Genomic DNA, 16,152 nt, shown 5'->3' with positions numbered 1-16,152 from the left:
CTTAGATTAGGTGAGGGAGCCTGGGAAGGGAGAATAGGAGCCAGTGGTAGGGGAAGTTGAAGAAAAGAAAATGGGGGTTGCGGGAATGGGAAGGACAAATTAGACGTGGAGTTGGGTGGAGCAACTTTGACTGGCTGGGCAAGGAGACTGGAACTAGGATGAGAAGCCTGGGGAGTGCTGACTAGGAATGAGTAGGCAAGGAAGATGGAACTGGGGCAATGAGCCAGGGGTGGGGAAGAGGCGGGACTGAGACAGAATGGAGTGGACATGGCAGAAGGGGGTCAAGCTTAGATGGAACAGACAGGAAGGTCTGTGTCCACTAGATAGAACTCCCCTCCACAGCCTGGCATGGAACCCAAGATTACCATGTTTCACCATCCCTCTGTGAAACCCACTAGCAACACGTGTGTCTCATCCTGCTCTGGTCCAAATAGAGGATCACAATCCATTACTCCTAGAAGTTATTACATTAGCTCAAATGGCAGAGGTTTATGTGGTGGATTTAAAGGTTCCAAACCAGCTCGTGACCCATGTGAGTGTCAATATGATTCCACATGCTGAAATTGGTTTCTTCAGTTTGTGTAATTTCCTAGGTTCTTTTAAAAAAAAACTATATAAAAATAACATTAAGGCTCCCAAGTCCATAGCCTACTTCACTACACTACCCTGAGTCATCCCCAGAGAAAGTCCATCTTGTGCACGAAATGAGACAGAAATCCTGCCAAAAAATAATGTGATAACATAATTATAGACTGTATCATAATGCACATACATGGGGGGGGGCGGTGGGGAGTGGAAATAAGGTTGTACATGTTGGTTACTTGAATTCTAACGTTTCTTAACTTTTGAGTGCTTGACTTTGCAAACTAAATGTTCTTTTAAAATAATTGTTTAGTGTAATTTATTATATACGTTTATACAGTACCTAGCATAGTGGAGTCTAATCTGGTTGAGACTTTTAGGGGCCTACTGAACAACCCCCCCTCCCCGCCAATCCCCCAACACCACATTCAGGATGACTGGCCTAAATTAATTCATTAGTTGCAACACTCATGAAATATGTGTTAATCACAAACTCATGGCACTAAAACCTTTATGCCATGCCATTTCTCTGTAAATGGAAGGGGATTAAGGAAAAGCAGAGAAGGCACTCTTATTTCAGCATAAGCATGTCCACCCTTGCAGTTAGTTGTCTGATTGATTTTCAAGTGTAGACAAGCATTTGGTGCAAATAGTTTGAACAGAGGTGGTAATTAGCCCTCCATGGGGTATATCTGTGCAGATCCCACAATCCGGACTATGGTGGGGTATGAATTGCGTGCTGCATGATAACTGCCCCATGTAGATCCTCTGAACACAAACTAAAAGCTATCTAGTTCACATTAACATCACCCTGTTTCAAACAGGAATACACTAACCTGAACTAGGTACCTTTTAGTTCACACCTGCAGGGTCTATGTGCTAGTGCATGCTGCAGTTTACATCCCTCTAGTACAAACTGTGCAGCCATGTAGAGAAGCCTACAGCCAGTTATGTATTTCAGCCAATAAACTCAAGGCCTGGTTCCCAGAGAGCACCCCTGCCTCAAAAATTCAGAGATTGGGGGATTAACACAGAAATCCAATTCTTCTGCTGCTTGCCACAGCTCCCTGAGAAATAAATTTACATCACAAGGCTAGCAAGAGAGCATTTCTTCTGAAGTGAACTAGGCTCCTATGCAAAAAACAAATAGAAACAAAACAACATTGCTACCTGGTGATTCTGACTTAACAGTATTACATTCATAGGGGATTCAAGAAGAATTATATGGGCCTACAGTCTCCTTCTCCAATCATACACCATGTCTGGAACCACAGATTCACAATCCAGAGTAGGACTACTACTGCAACAATATGCTCTCCATGGAATCTAAACTCCTGTTACTAGACCTCTCTAAACCTATTCTAAGTTGGCTGGTGGACTACCCTGTACTTGGTCAGTTCTGCTTTGCAATGAAAGAAGGAAATGGCAAAGTGTCAGGGAGCAAGGTCATTATAAATGCTGGGCTGCCAAAAATCAGTGACTACAAGATGTTGACCTGCCTGACACCACCTGACTAGAAAGGTCTGCAAGACCATTTCTGAAGCCTCATTTAGTCTGCCTGTTCTCCCACTCTCTCAGTATTATTGGTTATCTATTTCCCATGCATTTTCACTACAGGCTTTACTATAATACAAATAAATAAAAACACTGAAATACAAGTAAAATAAAATATTAAATCAATAAAAATAAAAGTGACGGCTGAGTATTCATACTGAAAACCAAATTAAGTGAGTTTAGACCCCTCTGCCTCTGCCCCAGTTACTTTGACTCTTACCCCAACAATTGAGTGCATCACTGATACTAACTTTCCTGCCAAGACCAATGTTAGGCAAGTAGACTGCAGTTTTACTAATGGGTCGATGAGAGATGAAGTGAGCTATCAAAGTGTGCACGGAAAATCTGTGGCAGAACTGAAAGTTGAACCCAGATCACCTGAGACTCCATCTAGTGTCCTAATCATAAGATCATCCCCCACCACCTTGCTTCAGTGAGAAGTTTCTGTCTTCATTTGCTCAATTTAAGCAACATGCTCTGGTCCTGTTTATTTTTGGAACAAGCACATGCATTATTTTGACTTCACTGGTAGGGATCTGCAGACATCCTACAGTTGGAGCCAACCTGAAAGATTTTGTTGTCCATGGATAGTATTTACATCCATCTTTGGTTCTTATTTTGCCTGGTCATCTCAACTGGTATCTTGGAAGAAGACTCATGCAGATTACAGAGTCTACATAGCAGCTTATTAGTTAATGGGTCTGGCTGTGAACAGTGTTCATGTTGTCCACTCCCCAGGATATGGATGATCACAAGTATGACCCAGACTGACTTCCCAAAGCGGATCGCTCTGGCAAACATCCATCATTGGCAGCAAGAAATACAAGTTCAAATATAGGGAGTGTATAGGGTGATTGGCTGCCAAGTGCTCCCACCCCTTTGCTATTTTAAGCTAGCCCGGGCTTTTCAAAAGCCTCCTTCTCTCTGATTAACTGCCTACCCCTCCCTCCCATTAATTGTAGATTAGCACTGTGCTGCTTATGATGCTGTCAGTCTGACTGATCACCATTTTTCAGGGATCTTGGGCCAAGTGGCATATGGGCAAGCGGGTTTTTTCACCTTCCTCACAGTCTGCTGGAGACATAGTTGGGTTGGAAACTATAGGATTCAAAGTTCATATAATGCTGTTAACTAAGGTTACTGACTTGCCACAACCTGCAGCTGGTGTCCAATGTGTGTAAAGGCTAAAGGATCCAGTTCCCAAACAAGACCCAGGATTTCATAGCTGGACCTTGCACTCATGGGGGAGAGGAGCCTGAAGTCTTTGCTAACTGAGGTTCCCCCCAACTCTGCCCAGCCTCTGGGCCTCTGCCATGCCACCCTTCTTATGCACAGGGATGGCTAGAGGTTTCACAACAGGACCCGAGTCCGTGGGATAGACCAGGGATAGATCCTGAGTCATTGTTTGGTTTGTAATCTGCATGGGAACCAATTAAATGCCTGACATGTGAAAGCAGGGGCAAAGTGGCAGCATAGTGCCCCACCCAATGTATAATTCATAAAGTTGTGGCCTGACATTTAAAGCATCCCATGTGCCTCTCATTCATTCACCAGCTTTTCCTGAGCAATCACTTCATTGCTCTCTACCTCGGCTCCCTGTCTGGACACTTGGGATAATATTTACTCTCTTTCAGCTTTTACCCTTGTAATCTTGCCCATTTAGATTGTAGTTTCTTGAGGTTGGGGACTTTCTTACACCTATATACAGAGCCTAGCCAATTGGGAGCCCGACACTGGTTGCAGCCTGTAGGCAGTACTGGAATACAAACAATTTGAAACATCCTGGAAACTCAATACACTTGGCCTATTTCAGGCCTTGAGAGTGAGTATGTTCTGAAGCAGAGGGGATATTGCCCTGCCAGCAACTATAATCTGAAGTAAGCAAAGAGAATCCAGGTAAACAGCCCACTGATTGCAATCTGACACCAATATTTCTGGAGTTGCCAGTTGAAGCTCCATAGCTACAGCCTCTTCGTTATGGATGAGGTATATTGTACACTCCCCAAAATGACAGCACTTTGAGTAGTGAATGAATTTTCAAGTCAATCTGTTTCTGAGTGCAATTAAGAATGAGTCCTTAGAGAAACTGAGCGCTCTACATCTGACTTTTTTTTGTCCCAAATGATTTTAACTCAAGTGTTGTCTATCCAAGAAACTAGCAGCGAATTGAATCTTGAGTATATGCAATGCAATGGGTAGCTTTTGGGAAATACATTTTTAGGCTTAAGTGACTGAAGAAAATGATTCTCCTTCAGAGCCACTGGTGAAGAATTGCTCCCTTTCAAAATGGCCAGCATTTCCTACTGTCCTAGATAGACCTGAAGCCACAGTTTGCCCTTAGCAAAGATGGCCACTGCCTCCATTCACTAGCTAATCACAGTTCTTCTTTGTACCCCCTTACAACATAGCCCCTCCCCATCTTCCTCAATGGCAACTCTGTTTCACTAAGGTTTGGAACAATGATCAGCTTTGCTAAGTGTGCATCGTGGCTTCAGCCTCAACAAGAAAATAGCACTAGCACTGAATGTGAACACACTTCCTTTTTTTTCTAGTTACAGTGGTTAATAGTTTCCATTCTAACTTCTCTTCCTTTACAGGCACAACTTTCCACTCTCTCACTGACAACTCAGATATGGGTGAATGCAAACTTCAATCTCAGGGTCCCATCCTCATGTTTTACTCATGTGAACAGTCCCATTGAAGTCCAAGTATTTCTTCTTGTGAGTAAGACCTTGCAGATTTAGGCCATGCCCATGTTAATAGGCCCTCATGAGTAGCACAAGCTTTACTCAGATAGAAAAGCAGCAAAGAGTCCTGTGGCACCTTATAGACTAACAGACGTATTGGAGCATGAGCTTTCATGGGTGAATACGTCCGACGAAGTGGGTATTCACCTACGAAAGCTCATGCTCCAAAACGTCTGTTAGTCTATAAGGTGCCACAGGACTCTTTGCCGCTTTTACAGATCCAGACTAACACGGCTACCCCTCTGATACTTGATATCTTTAACTGTGCAGCTGATAGTCTCACAATTTTCTGCTGCACATGCCAAGTTCCACATTCTCAAGTCTTCGCACCTTAGGTTAATGCATTTCTTTTCTATCTGAGTATCAGAGGGGTAGCCGTGTTAGTCTGGTTCTGTAGAAGCAGCAAAGAATCCTGTGGCACCTTATAGACTAACAGACGTTTTGCAGCATGAGCTTTCGTGGGTGAATACCCACTTCTTCGGATGCAAGTGGTGGAAATTTCCTGGGGCAGGTATATATAAGCAAGCAAGAAGCAAGCTAGAGATAACGAGGTTAGATCAATCAGGGTGGATGAGGCCCTGTTCTAGCAGTTGAGGTGTGAAAACCAAGGGAGGAGAAACTGGTTCTGTAATTGGCAAGCCATTCACAGTCTTTGTTTAGTCCTGAGCTGATGGTGTCAAATTTGCAGATGAACTGGAGCTCAGCAGTTTCTCTTTGAAGTCTGGTCCTAAAGTTTTTTTGCTGTAGGATGGCCACCTTAAGATCTGCTATTGTGTGGCCAGGGAGGTTGAAGTGTTCTCCTACAGGTTTTTGTATATTGCCATTCCTAATGTCTGATTTGTGTCCATTTATCCTTTTCCTTAGAGACTGTCCAGTTTGGCCGATGTACATAGCAGAGGGGCATTGCTGGCATATGATGGCATATATTACATTGGTGGAAGTGCAGGTAAATGAACCGGTGATGTTGTGGCTGATCTGGTTTGGTCCTGTGATGGTGTTGCTGGTGTAGATATGTGGGCAGAGTTGGCATCGAGGTTTGTTGCATGGATTGGTTCCTGAGCTAGAGTTACTATGGTGCGGTGTGCAGTTGGTGGTGAGAATATGCTTCAGGTTGGCAGGTTGTCTGTGGGCGAGAACTGGTCTGCCACCCAAGGCCTGTGAAAGTGTGGGATCATTGTCCAGGATGGGTTGTAGATCCCTGATGATGCGTTGTAGGGGTTTTAGCTGGGGACTGTATGTGATGGCCAGTGGAGTCCTGTTGGTTTCTTTCTTGGGTTTGTCTTCCAGTAGGAGGCTTCTGGGTACACGTCTGGCTCTGTTGATCTGTTGCCTTATTTCCTCATGTGGGTACTGTAGTCTTGAGAATGCTTGGTGGAGATTTTCTAGGTGTTGGTCTCTGTCTGCGGGGTTAGAGCAGATACGGTTGTACCTCAGTGCTTGGCTGTAGACAATGGATCTTGTGGTGTGTCCGGGATGGAAGCTAGAGGCATGAAGGTAGGCATAGCGGTCGGTAGGTTTTCGGTATAGGGTGGTGTTGATGTGACCATCACTTATTTGCACCGTGGTGTCTAGGAAGTGGACCTCCCGTGTAGATTGGTCCAGGCTGAGGTTGATGGAGGGGTGGAAGCTGTTGAAATCGTGGTGGAATTTTTCCAGAGTCTCCTTCCCATGGGTCCAGATGATGAAGATGTCATCGATGTAGCGTAGGTAGAGAAGGGGCGTGAGTGGACGGGAGCTGAGGAAGCATTGTTCCAGGTCAGCCATAAAAATATTGGCATATTGTGGGGCCATACGGGTGCCCATAGCGGTGCCACTGATCTGGAGATATATATTGTCAGCAAATTTGAAATAGTTGTGTGTGAGGAACCTCACACCCATCAACCTCACCGCACCATAGTAACTCTAGCTCAGGAACCAATCCATGCAACAAACCTCGATGCCAACTCTGCCCACATATCTACACCAGCAACACCATCACAGGACCAAACCAGATCAGCCACAACATCACCGGTTCATTTACCTGCACTTCCACCAATGTAATATATGCCATCATATGCCAGCAATGCCCCTCTGCTATGTACATCGGCCAAACTGGACAGTCTCTAAGGAAAAGGATAAATGGACACAAATCAGACATTAGGAATGGCAATATACAAAAACCTGTAGGAGAACACTTCAACCTCCCTGGCCACACAATAGCAGATCTTAAGGTGGCCATCCTACAGCAAAAAAACTTTAGGACCAGACTTCAAAGAGAAACTGCTGAGCTCCAGTTCATCTGCAAATTTGACACCATCAGCTCAGGACTAAACAAAGACTGTGAATGGCTTGCCAATTACAGAACCAGTTTCTCCTCCCTTGGTTTTCACACCTCAACTGCTAGAACAGGGCCTCATCCACCCTGATTGATCTAACCTCATTATCTCTAGCTTGCTTCTTGCTTGCTTATATATACCTGCCCCAGGAAATTTCCACCACTTGCATCCGAAGAAGTGGGTATTCACCCACGAAAGCTCATGCTGCAAAACGTCTGTTAGTCTATAAGGTGCCACAGGATTCTTTGCTGCTTCTACAGAACCAGACTCACACGGCTACCCCTCTGATACTCAGATAGAAAAGAAATGCATTAACCTAAGGTGCGAAGACTTGAGAATGTGGAACTTGGCATGTGCAGCAGAAAATTGTGAGACTATCAGCTGCACAGTTAAAGATGTCAAGTATCAGAGGGGTAGCCGTGTTAGTCTGGATCTGTAAAAGCGGCAAAGAGTCCTGTGGCACCTTATAGACTAACAGACGTTTTGGAGCATGAGCTTTCGTAGGTGAATACCCACTTCGTCGGACGTATTCACCCATGAAAGCTCATGCTCCAATACGTCTGTTAGTCTATAAGGTGCCACAGGACTCTTTGCTGCTTTTACAGTTAAAGATGGATGCTGTGTACATACATGCCTGGTTTGTGACCTGCACATTTACCATGCTGCAGGAATTTATTTGGCTGCTGCAGCAGGAGACTGTAGACTCAAGAGGTTTAACAACTTTGGGGCAAGAGATACGGAGATCTAAGTGCAGGAAGTTGCTTTTCTCCAGACTAAGAAATATATAACCACCTTCTTAGCTCCAAAAGCCCATTCATTCCAGAGTGGGGAACATACAAGTCACAGCGTGCTTTGATGACTCTTGTTACATACAACCTATTGGTAATACAGTATGATAGCCATTCCCAACCCATCTGTGTTCCTCTGAAATTATAAGGGCTCACATTGGACTACAGTGTCTGCTTCGGGTCATTTTTATATTTAAAAGGGCAGAATCAAGTTAAACAGTCATGGTCCTGCTATGTTGAATGAGCAAACTGTCTGATGGAACTGGAGAGACTGGGAGGAAGCCACCCAACTGCCACTTAAAACAGGTACCTTAATGTTGGAAAGAAGATATACTAGCCTCTTTCTAGCAGAGAACAAATTAGTTAAGGGAAAATGGGGGGTTATTTGGACAGGAATTTGGAAAAGGCTATTTGGAAAGAGGGTGCGTGGAAGCCATTACAGGGCTTGTGGCTGGAAGGAAGAAGTACCTGTTGCGAGGACTTTAAAGAGAGTCAAGTGGCTTCATTTTCCCCTCAGACAAGGTATTCTGATCAGCACCCAAATGCCAGGCACTTGACTAAACCCAAATCTCATCTTTGAAACTTTGAATTCCAACTGTAACTAAATGCAAATTGGAATACAATGGATCAATACTGTATTCAACATATAGAACAATTAAGCATAGCCCAGTTAACTTGCAGACATCCATGAAACTGTAGTGACTTTTGCTTTAAACCATGGGTCAACCCAATGTAACTCAAAAGCAGCAGGTTTAATACAAACAAGAGGAAATACTGTTCACAAAATGCACAAGTCACCTGTGGAACTCATTGCCATGGGATGTTGTAATGGCCAAAAGTATAACTGCAGTCAAAAAAGAACTGGATAAGTAGATGGAGGATAGATTCATCAATGGCAATTAGCCAAGATAGTCAGGGACACAACCTCATGCTCGGGTTGACCCCAAACTTTGACTACCAGAAGCTGGGAGTGGAAGACAGGGGTGAATCATTCCACATTTGCCCTGTTGAGCACACTTGCCCTGAAGCTCTGGTATAGGACACTGTCAAAGACAGGATACTAGGCATGATGGCCCATGGTCTGACCCAGGGTGGCAACTCATATATTCTTACATAAACTTGTTCTTTGACCCAGTCACTCACTCTAAAATACATGCAATAATACTGTATTTTTGTGCTAGTAGTGGTTGTCTGCTGTCAGCTTAGTTTAATAATACTTAATGGTTCTATAATAACCTGACCAGACTGACCCTTCTTCACCTTACCTACAAACCCCTATGATTAATGACAAGCCCTACTGACCATTTGTGGTAGCATCCTTATTACAGGGCCCCCTAAAGTTTTCATCCGTTTAATTTAGTGTGGATATCCTTCCCTTAGGGCAAAATTCTTCATTTTCATAACCTTAATTTTCCACTTCTTTGCCAGTAACTCTCAGATCTGTCTCACTGATAGAAAGCCAACATATTTCAATCAAGTAAAGGTAACTCTAACTAATTGCCTATGGGACATATAAAGCCTGAGTGAGTCTAAGCTTTCTTCATTTAAAAGCTAGTAAAAAATGAGCTGGAGATGCTTAAGGCTGGATCCCATTCCTTATCAGCCTTAGTCCAGGACAGTTTTCAATTCATTTTGAGACATTTTAACACCTGAAACCAGAGCAGAGATCATCTTGTTGTGGGTTTTCATTCCCAGCTGATTTGAGAGTAGCAGGTTATTAGGCAGAGTGTGCAAAGGACTTCGTGTTATCATTCGAAAGATTTTAGTTTGCCAGGTCTGCAATTAGTAGATTCTAAGAAACCCAGCCACACTTATTTTCTCTAGGAAAGACTCCAGTAATGCCCATCTGTTCACATAACATATATAAGATGATCAGTAATCTTTGCCAGTATATTCAAAATTTGGCTGTTAAGGTGCATTGACGTGAAAAGTAGTGCATGTCATATCATACCAATTTCTACATCCTTGCACTCACTGCAAGTAAAGAATTGATTCCAAGATTATGGTGCTGATGTGTAAAACCTTCATAGACAGGGCTTTGGTTATATCTTCAAGTGAATATCCATGTACAGCCTGCCTAGATTAATAGCACTCTGGCAAGTCTCCCTTTTTGAGTCCTGATATCCATGGACACAGAATGGCAGGGCCGGCTCCAGGCACCAGTGGAGGAAGCATGTGCCTGGGGCGGCATATGCTAAGGGGTGGCATTCCGTCCATTCTTGGGGCAGCAGTCCGAGTGGCTTTTTTATTTTATTTTATTTTTGTTTTGCTTGGGGCAGCAAAAATGGTAGAGCCATCCTTGATGTTTGAGTCTACAGCTTTTTATCTTTATGATCCATGAGTTTGAAATAAGTTTCCTTGTTTTTTTTGTGCATCAAAGTACTAGCCTTAGTTTTTCCTTTCTGCAAAATGCTGGCATTTCTCTAACATCCTCCATTCATTATATTACCTTTATTAGATGGTTTCTATCATTCTGGAAACCTGGGCCAAATTCTTCAGTGGTGTATGCAGTCACAACTTCCCCTGACGTCACGAGAGCGCTGCCCACTTACACCATAAATGATTGGCCCTGACTACACAAAGGCACACCACACACAATTACAGCAGAGAAAAAAACATGACAGACAAGCAACACATGGTGAGACGAAGCTCACTTTTACTTTCAAGCTGAACACAACAAACATGGATAATTAAAAGGTTAGGCAATTAGATCAGATTACAGTAAATGAAGTATACTCCCTGCTGCCCTCTTCACCTCCTTAAAAATACAGATCTTAATTGTTATGAAATGTGTTTACACCAGCGTAAACATAATACCATCTGCATTGACCGATATAAAATCGGAATCAAGAGAGAGCTAAAATTAAGAGCAAGTTGGCCTTGTACTTAAATCTTCATTTTAAATTTCTCAGTTGTAATGTAATTGGATCTACAGATATTAACTCTTTTCCCTTTTCTACCAAGTGCACTAAATGAGAAAGGAAGAGTCTTTCCTGTCGTACAGGCTTTTATACTCAAATTTACTTCAAGGCATAGGTCATCCTTCATCATAGCTTGGATTGCTTCTAATAATGCTGCAAGTATTTTACAACAAGACAGCAAAAATCTTGATTATTAGCAATTCAGATTTTAATCTGCAAGGCAAAACCAGAAAAACATCCTTTAAAGAGATAATTGCTATAGAAAAATAAGCAAACAACTAGCCTTTCATTTTCACAATGCAAAAATGGCTGTTGGTTAGAAGTGAATTGTTGCACTGGGGCGGGTTTCAAAGCTCATTTCTTTCCAATGCTGTACTTAAAGTGATTTATTTCATCCATGGGAATGAACCTTTCTTCCCTCATGTGAAAAGCAGGATTCACATGAGGAATTAATACTTCAAAAACTGAAAAAACAGCAATGAACTGAGAGAAGGCTTTTTCTATCAGAGATGGTTTCCTAAATCCACCATCTTTGCTTTTGTGAATTATTTTGTCTGTCAAAATGCATTACACAAACCTACAGCTATTTAAAAGCCGGAAATTAATAATAGCTGACACTTCTTTTTGGACTTCTCATGCAGCGTGTACTGCGCCTTTTGTTTTTTAAGCAGGCTTTGATGTGTTTTCTTTTGAGACATGTACATAGAGGTGCAGTATTAACTTCCCTCTGCATGTTTGTGGCAAAGGGAGAAGCTAGAGTTACCACCACCACCTTCCTTGGGGATTCTAGTCAACAAGATGGAGGCTCTGATAGCTTTAGATCTACATTTTCTAACTTGACCAGGAATGCCTCCATTTTGGGGTGCTTAGCTTGACCCCACCTTAAAAGGGCACCTGATTTTCAGAGGGCAGGTGCTTAGTACTTAGTAAAAATCTGATGTCTTTAAGGTTACTCCAGCCTGGGCACTCAAAGGTAGTCTCATTTGAAAATGTAGGCCCTTGATTGCTGCTGATCCTTAGTAGCCACATCAGTAAAGGCAGCTTAACAAAAGCACTGCTGCAGCATATCCCAGTCACCATGAACACAACTTTTTCCTCAGGGATTATTTGTACTTTTGGGGCTGGGATGACCCCTTACACCTGTGACCTGAGGTGCCCAGTGCAGCCCACACTGAAAATGCCAAGGTCAGGCCAGGCTAGGGTGACCAGATGTCCCGATTTTATAGGGATAGTACCAATTTTGGGGTCTTTTTCTTATATAGCCTCCTATTCCCCCCACCACCCCCATCCCGATTTTTCACACTTGCTGTCTAGTCACCCTAGGCCAGGCTGCAAAAAGGAGAGCAGATGATCCCAAACCTGGTGGTTAACACTATACTTAGATTCACCAGCAGGGATGAAAATGGAGATGATACAGCTGCCTTTTTATATCCCTTGTCGTGTGGCTTGTACATCCTTTGTCCCAAACACAAGCTCACAGCACATGGGTATGGAAAACTACTTGGAGTCCCTTGTCCACAGGCAGGTCCCTAGGTGTTCTGCTGACTCAGAGGCATAGCCCCTAGCTTCTCTCAATGGGTTCATTGTACCGCTGATTGCCCTTGATAGGCCATCAAGCAGGCTAGATAGTGCCGATGTCAGTCTGTCTGGGGGCATCACCCAGAAACATAGCACAGGTTTGAGATACAAATATACCACACATACTTAGAACTCATGAAACAAAGATGATACAAAAATATAAACAAGATTATCATATTTAGGAAATCCTAACTTTCCCACTGATCCTGTACATGACTTATTTTGTAAGATTCATTGCAACTTTGTAATATTGGTATCAATATTATTATAAATGGTCAGCCATATTCCATATAGCATCACAACATGTTTCTCCCAACACAACAGAAGCTGTGGCAGCTTTGGGCTGCTGTCCCCTCCCCCTTGATCCTCTAATAATTATAATTTATTATTTGTATTACCAAAGCACCTAAGGACCCTAGTCATGACCAGGACTCACTGTGCTAGCTGAAGTACAAACACAGAACACAATAATCTACTCTGACACCGCAAGAGTGCCTCTGGTCCATTTTTTAGCATTTTCTTGTACCACTTATGTAATTCCTCATGGTTCTCCCCCATTCCCAAACATTTCTTGTTTGTGGTGTAACGGGTCGACTCACCCCTGCGGCGCCTCCTGCTGGTGACTCTGGGGAATTAGCTCTTTCCAGCCCAGGAGCACCCTCTGCAGGCCGGTGATCCACCTGTTTAGTACTGGCCCCCGTGTCCCTCCCAGGACCCCGGTGCCCTTTTACATGGGGTGCTGCCCCTTGGCAGTAACCCCTTTTTTATCTGGGTCTCCCCTCCTCAGGGAACCCTCACCCTACTATCCCCACTTCGCCTCAGTAGTGGCTACTGCCCAGTCTCTATCTAGCCCCCATTCACTGGGGCAGACTGCAGTAGCCAGCACTCATCATCGGCAAAGGGGGTTTTGACCTGCTGCCTTGGCCTACCCCTAGGTTGCCCCCTGCAACCCCCAGTACCTCTTCCCCTATGCTAGGCCGCAGCCTGCGGTTCTCTAGGCTGGAGCTTCCCAGCTCCTCAGCCCTTCCCCAGCCCTGCTTCACCCTAGGTACCTTGTCTCAGTTCCCGGCAGCCAGGCCCTTCTCTCTCTGAAGCAGAGAGAGACTGACTGGGCTCCTAGCTCATAGCCTTTTATAGGGGCCAGCTGTGGCCTGATTGGGGTGTGGCCCAGCTGCAGCTACTTCCCCAATCAGCCTAGCTTAGAGAGCAGCAGCTCTCAAGCCCTGCCAAGCTGTTTTTAAACCCCTTAAAACCAGGAGCAAGGATCCACCCTGCTACAGTGGCCCTAACAGTTTCAAAGAATTGTTATTTACTCCAATAGTAAATTAGTCACAACCTTATACAGTTCTCACAACGAAACAGGTGGAAAGCTTTAATGATTCTTAAGTGCCTAGCATAGCACTGAAATATGATTCTTAGCCCAGATTCCATCCATTGCAATGGGAGATTCCAAATCAGCTAACTGGGACAGAGACTCATGTGTATTTACTAAAGTTCTATATATCAGGAAAGCAGCATAGACATTTTAAAATAAAAATGCAACTCACCTGGGTTTCAGATTTCACAGCAATCCTAATCTCAGGCTGGGTGTAGTGATCGGTTCATGGAGCTTCACAGACCTTTAAAATGATGCACTCCAGTTTACAGATTTGCAGCAAAAGAAATCAGTTTTGGGGGTGTCGCTCAAAACTCTGAATCTGGCAGCTTTTCTTTTTCTTCGAAGCTCTGGGTTTGTGCAAACTCATATGGTACAAAACAAGCAAAACCCTCCTACAACACTCCTGCAAAATCAAGCCTGATGATTTCTGTATAGCCAACCTACTCAGATGCGTGGCCTCTACCTGCCCCACCTTCTACTTCCATCTGAAAGGGCCTCCAAGAATTCTACAAAGACCTGAAGAAACGGCTAACAAGTTCTGCTCAACTCCTCCTTATTCCCTGTGACAAAGTTCCTCCTCTACCTTGGTGGGTCCTGCGCTTATTGGCAGATTTGCTCACCTCAGTGATCTTCCCCACAGTCTGGATCAACTCCTCCTGTGTCTGATCAGGAGTTGGGAGGTTTGGGGGGAACCCAGGCCCACCGTCTACTCCGGGTTCCAGCCCAGGGCCCTGTGGATTGCAGCTGTCTATAGTGCCTCCTGTAACAGCTGCATGACAGCTACAACTCCCTGGGCTACTTCCCCATGGCCTCCCCCAAACACCTTCTTTATCCTCACCACAGGACCTTCCTCCTGGTGTCTGATAATGCTTGTACTCCTCAGTCCTCCAGCAGCACACCCTCTCACTCTCAGCTCCTTACACCCAGCTCCTCACACCCACTTCCTCTCCTCTGGCTTCTCCTCTCCAGGGCCGGCTCCAGAGCCCAGCGGGGCAAGCACCCGCCTGGGGTGGCCCTTTCCCAGGGGGGCGGCAGGCTGGGCCGGCGGACCTGCCGCAGTCATGCCTGCGGGAGGTCCACCGGAGCCCCGGGAGCAGCGGACCTGCCGCAGGCATGACTGCGGAGGGGACGCTCGGCCGGCGGCTCCAGTGGACCTCCCGCAGGCATGACTGCGGACGGTTCGCTGGTCCCGCGGCTCGGCTGGACCTCCCGCAGGCATGCCTGCGGCAGCTCAACCGGAGCTGCCGGACCAGCGAACCGCCCGCAGCTGCGGGAGGTCCAGCCGAGCCGCACGACCAGCGGACCCTCCGCAGTCATGCCCGCGGCTCGGGGGCGCCTCCCGGGCATGACTGCTTGGGGCGGCCAAATTTGTAGAGCCGCCCCTGCTCCTCTCCTGACTGGAGTGAGCTCCTTTTTAACCCCAGGTGCCCTGATTAGCCTGCCTTGATTGGCTGCAGGTGATCTAATCAGCCTGGCTGCCTTAATTGGTTCTAGCAGGTTCCTGATTACTCTAGTGCAGCCCCTGCTCTGGTCACTCAGGGAACAGAAAACTACTCACCCAGTGACCAGTATATTTGCCCTCTACCAGACTCCTGTACCCCACTGGCCTGGGTCTGTCACATCCCCCAACTATTAACTTTAAGTAACATATTTCAAACATTTGCCACTCTCACTTTTTGTCTATAATGGGACAGCTACTTAACATATCAATCAGACACCCATCCACGCATTGTTTTAAGTCAGGCTGGTCTATTGCATCTTTTCACTCTTCAGTTTAAAAAACAAAACAAAACATTGATGCCACTTACAGAATTCATGTTTTAAAAAAATCTGATTAACATTTTACCTTTCTTGCTCATCATTAATCATGAACAGTTATGTAGGTCACTAGGGGTGTGTGTGTGTGTGTGTGTGTGTGTGTGTGTGTGTGTGTGTGTGTGTGTGTGTGTGTGTGTGTGTGTGTGTGTGTGTGTGTGTGTGTGTGTGTGTGTGAGAGAGAGAGAGAGAGAGAGAGAGACTGTGTGTAAAGAAAAGTAAATAGTAGGGAGAGACGTCTGTATTTCGGCTTCTTCCAACCAGTCTCAGAAGCTCTTTGGTGGCTTTAAAAATTACATCAGGACTTAATAGTTATGGCTTTCAATTCCTTTGTTCTTTCTGGAGTGTAGCAGTTTCAGAGCTAAATTTAAAAAATGGATGGTACATCCCCTTTTCTAAATTAAATTGTCTATGTGGAGCCATTTACTAATGAAACTTATGCATGCCACAACCACATCAGGCTTCTATAATGTT

Source organism: Mauremys mutica, chromosome 1, assembly GCF_020497125.1.
Source record: "Mauremys mutica isolate MM-2020 ecotype Southern chromosome 1, ASM2049712v1, whole genome shotgun sequence".
Lineage (NCBI taxonomy): Eukaryota > Metazoa > Chordata > Testudines > Geoemydidae > Mauremys > Mauremys mutica.
This window is presented reverse-complemented; position numbering follows the sequence as displayed.